Here is a 6000-nt window from a genome sequence, read left to right on the forward strand (position 1 = left end):
AAAATAAAAAAAAATAAAAAAAAAAAAACTAATTTTATCATGAAATATATACCAAGTATTAAGCTTAAATTAATTTTTTGATATAATTTAGTCCTTAAACAGCGTTATGCGACACTTTTGTCTTAATATTCTTCCTATTATATACGTAGTATAGACTAAAGGCCCAACGTGAGAAGGAAATAGATTTGTTCAAGAGACCCAAAGTAAAACTGTAGCCCCATTTCGTTGAGATGGACAATTATAGAAATTTGCCCATTTATTTGAGATGGACTAATCAAAGGTTAGACTATGTTCAATTCATATTCGTACGCTTACACATTATGCTCTCTTCTCAGTGCCGTGTTGCAAATTTTTGGGGTCTGGAGCGAAAACTAAACAAGGGTCCCTAAATAATGAGAAAATACAAGTATATCATCTTGATAAACAAATTTTGTTTCTTAAGTGGTAAAATTGTAAACAAATCAATAACTTTTTTATAAATATGGGGTAACAGTTGTTAATATAAATAAGAAAATGCCATGTTGACTTCGAATACTTTTGTTTGTTTATCAATGTGATAAATTGGGGCTTCCTTCATAATTTTTCATAAACTTTATGATAAAAAGTTTATCAAAATAACGAATGCATGATATGATAGTCATTTGATATTTTGCTAACTCTTCTTTCTATTTTTTTCTTTTTAACAATAATGATTTTAACAACTTGCCTAACCTTTACTCTAATAGTTCATAATTTTACTTTTTTGATTAAAAAAAAAAAAAAAAGAACTTATGAAAGTTAAGTAAAGAGTTTTAATAACATAATTATAAAATTGGGAAGCGAATAAAATGATTGAATTAGAGAAAAAGCTTGAGCTACCTCCTATAATAAATATTGTGTATAATTTTCAGTTTGTGCCATGTTTTGATTTTTTTTTTTTAAATATTTTTTATAAACAATTTTTTCCTTAAAAAAAAAAATAGACGTGGGACCCCTTAAAGTGGGGGCCCTGAGCGATCGCTCAAAGAGCTCATGCTATTGAGCCGGCCCTGTTTGTTCTGCTGAAATCTGTTTTATTTTATTCTGTTGAAATCTATTTTGCTCTGCTGAGTATAAATTGATGTTTTGTTTTGCTGATACATGTTTTGCTAAAATCTGCATTACTCTGCTCTGCTTGCCCGGAAGCTCAAAAGAAGAGGGCCTAGGTGGTGTCTTGTAAATTTTGTATTAATAATTTAATATGTGTTTTTAATTTTTTTTTTAAATTTTATTTTCATAATTTATATTAACTCCAAATATTTGGGTACATCTAAATTATTTTTCCCTTAAAAAAAATCTAATTTATTTTAATTTTTTAAAAAATCTTATTCTCATAATAATAGGAAACAAGCTTTGTATTAAGATGAGTAAAACATATTGCTAGACCTAACATTCCTAAAAAAAATAATAATAAATAAAAAAAATGCTAGACTTGACATCAGCCATTTTGAGTTACACATAGTATGAGTATACTAATGCTAATTTATTTGGCATTGTTCCCAAACAATAAAGACAAAAAAACACAAGGAAACAAACTAAGATAATTGAACTTTAGACTAAACAAGGAACACATTAAACATACATTTTGAAAGATATGGAACTATGAATATATGCACTCTTAGATTGAGTCTTAATAGACATCCCAACCTCATTCGTTTATGATACACTGATATGACAACCACACTATTTTCCTAAAATTTTCATGACTACCTTATGTGCATGCTACTTTGTGTCCCAATTTTTTTTATGCATACCTTAGTCTTACGTTAGCTCCTATATTACCTAATATAACAACAAAACAAACCTACGGTGTAGGAAATCCAAATATTATTTCGTCTACCTCTTTATAACCGTCTCATTTCCTCTTTTGAATTGTCCTTAATTAACTCGTTAAGAGATTGCCTCGCTCTTTTTTGTTTAAGCTAATATGATCATCACAAATTTTCTATATGACTCTGCTAACTTAATATAACTCTTAATAAAGTAAAATAAAAGGGACTTGGGACAATCTTATAAGAACGGAGGAATTATACGTTCATATCCTTACATATATGACTAAGCTAAGATTACGTACCGTGTATGTATATATTTTATCGGAATATCGTTATGATCACGTTGAAGTAGTATAAATGGACTAGGACATAATCTGTTGAAACAATCCTTAATTTTAAGGATGATGTCCTACAAATTTTAACCCAGGAATCTTTCGCAAGTACTCAAATGAGCTAGAATAAAAGCATTTTTGGTAGTTTCCAAGTTGATGCAATGTCTCTAAATTTAAGGACAAGTCAAGTTTTACCGCAATTCTTGCTGACTCTTTGGTTTATTAGTTTGGCTTTTGAATTCTACAAAGATTTTCTGCTTTTAATTTGTTTCCTAGGGATTGCCTAAACAATTTATTCAATGATTTTCTTATGATAAAATTGAATTCTATGCATGTGCTTCTTGTCAATCATCGTCGACAACGTTATGGGTTAAATAATATTTTGATTCAAATGGATTAATGTGTTCTATAATTGTTTCAATATTTTTATTAAATTATCTATACGTACTTATATTATTATAAGACGGGTTATTTTGTTTAATGAGAATTCATATATGTACTTTAAAATTATTGTTAGTCTGTGCTTTCGTGATGAAAATTTTAAAGAATATTTGAATATATATATATATATATATATATATATATATATATATATATATATATATATATATATATATAAATATAAAGTAATAAATTTAAGATACGTATACTAAACATTATTTAATTTTTCCTCAAAAAAAAAAAAATAACATCATTTAATTTTATTTATTTATTTGTTCAACAACTTACATAATAAGATGTCATGGTACATAGCAATGCATGTAAAATTTAATCAAGCGCCACATTGGAGTTAATTTTAATTTGGGTTGTTATTAGTAAATAGACAAAGTTTGGTGCACTCATAATAAGATCAAGTTTAACATATGTATTAATAATGCTACAATTCGATAAAATCACATCTTTCATATAATCAAAATTTTACAAGACATTACGATCACACATAAGATTTTAGAATCATAAAATCGAATAATAAGACTCAAATAAAAATATAAACAACCCATGAATTGTATGTGTATCGTCACGCATGCACGTTGATCTACATGGAACAACGTTGTTCAAGTGATGAGTGAATATGTCATGGAAACATCAAACATGTACTTATAATTCTAATTTTGTTGTCACAACCTTAAAAAGTGGAGACGAAAATTAAGTCATGAATTGAAGATCATTGAAAGAAAGTCCAAATAGACAATACGTAGACCGTATAGTATGGGATTTGAACCAAAGTGATTGAAAACTTAGAGCATCAAACTATACCCATGATCAATTGCATGGGGTCCCATATGAACCCATAAAAGACACACTTCTTTTTCCCATGAACTTAGATAAGAACTACAAACAACATGTTGAATATTCATTTTCAAGTACGAACTAGTTTTCTCATCAACCCTGTCACTATGTGGCTTTGTTGTGTAGTACTCCTGCTGTCCTATTAGGTTTGCCCTATTTTTAAGTTTTTCGTAGTATCAATGAGATTGTCTCATACTCTTATCAGATTAAAGAGATTTTGAATAACGTTAGGATAATTAATGACAAATACACAACCCTACACTTGTTTCTCTTGAATAAACTCTTTATAAAGTGATAAAACACATTTGAGGCAATCATAGTGAGATAAAGGGAGTACCTACTACTTAGCAAGGTTGTTTCCAACTCTACCTTCAATAATTTGTTACCGCCTTTGTCCAAGTATACGGATAAAATATTTTAATACAACTACATTGATAGGATTGATGGGAGATAACAATTTAGAGTGGTACAATCTTAATACAATTACTTCCTACAACATTGCATGCATTTACAAAAGTTGTATCAAATAGTTTTATGAATATATCTTGTAACCACTCCTCCCATCATTTTTCATTGTTGATGAGGAGGAGGATACATTAGGCAAACCCTTGATAGGAGGATTACCTAAAATTGTACTTGTATTTTTTTTTTTCCTCTTTATTCCATAAAAAATGATTTTAATTAATACATAAGAGTAAGAACTAACAAGGAAACATGCATTTATATGATCATTATTGAAAATATTGATTGCATACTAGTATTTCGTGCTCAATTCTAATTTCCCAAACGTAAATTCAACAACTTGATATCGACTACACATACCTAAGTATCAACAATAATCATAATCAATTAAGCAAACATTTTAACAACATTATTGAAGCAAATTTGAATAGAAAAAAAGCAAATAAATGACAATAAGAGTCTACTTTATAAGATCCTTTTTAGGAAAAACCTGTCTTTGTACCATACTTCGGATACATAAGACTATTCATAAAGGACCATTTGCTAGTACATGTAATACTTAATGTAAGTGGTAGTAAATTCAGTGTACTAAGGTGCATATAGTTTGTTAATAATTGAATGGACCTTTATTGTATTGAATGATTGGTCTATTCAATCTTGTTTTACCCGGTTAAATTAATTAACCATCTTTAGATGATTATTGGAAAGAAATTTGAAGTGGGGCCAATAATATCCTATTGAGGCCGATTTGGACATTAGTTTAGAGCCAGAGGTTGAACGTTCAAACCTTTGTCATCTCTTCAATTTTTTTACTTTTTTTTTTTTTTTTTTTATGAGCAAAATTCACATTAATTAACTAGCAAGCCTTAACTTAAGATTAAGATTATTGAACAAAGTAATGTCTCAAACATGAATTTATGCTCACGTTCTTCAAAGGTGTACAGTGTACATTGAATGAGCCGGTATATACTCAAACTTGACGATGAATAAGTTTAGTCGACACTCATTTAATTTAATTTATTCAAGTAAATAAATGAACTTGGCGTGAACAAATATCAATTTGATAAATTATACTCCGTAGCATATTTTTAACTCGATCAACTTGGTGTTGGACTTGTAAAAATTAAAATCGCAAACTACATATCATTCATAGTCGTTTCCAAACTTCTTAATGAGCGTACATTACTAGTAGGATGAGAAGTTCAACCTCTTATACGTACAATTTCTCACAGTTAGATAGTCAAACCAAAAATTGAGCTCAAACAAGACGTAGTAGCTAACCAAATCATAATAAAGTTTATTTCAAACAAAACCAAAATACATACACATTCAAATAATTGAACACCTTAATATATATAAGTGAAGAGAACAATCCTTAACTAGAAATTTTTGCCTTAGTAACTCAAACTCATCTTAGATTTGCACAGTCGATCCACTATATGTCTATACGTATATATTTACCTAGATGCAGTGTATAAATAAAGATTAATACATCATTTTCATTAATTTGTTGATTATATAACATTCTCACGATTATTTCATTATTTTTCAATAGTACAACTTTTAATATTATAAATATAGGGAGAACAAGACCAAATCCTACGGAATTTGAAAAAACAAAAATCCATCATATGACAAACTCAATCTCCAAAAACCACAATGTAATAAAATAAACAAATAGCTAGAGTTATTATGTAAAGATTCTTGCATCCTCATGTCTCAACATATACCGAGTGAAAGCTAATTAAATAATTATAACAACTAATTAACAATTAATTAATGTATATGAGTATGTAATTAATATATCTCTCTATGTCCATTAGCCGACAGTGGGGTCCAATTTATGCCATTAGTAGGCCGACAACACTTGCCTCTCTTTCTCTCTTTTCTCTAATTTTCACTTAAACTCACATAAAATTTTATCTCTTTCTATTTTTAGAAACCTTAACCTTTCTTCTCTCCCTTTTCTTCTTCTATATATTCATATTCTTCTCCCTAACTTATAACCACTTTTATTTTCTTCATCTTTATTTCATTCTAACTATTCATTTTATTATTAATTCTCTCTTAATTATATTCTTATTTATCATATATACTTGCTAATATTATTTATTTATAGCATATAT

Source organism: Chenopodium album, chromosome 14 (assembly GCF_948465745.1).
Source record: "Chenopodium album chromosome 14, dcCheAlbu1.1, whole genome shotgun sequence".
NCBI classification, from domain to species: Eukaryota; Viridiplantae; Streptophyta; class Magnoliopsida; order Caryophyllales; family Amaranthaceae; genus Chenopodium; species Chenopodium album.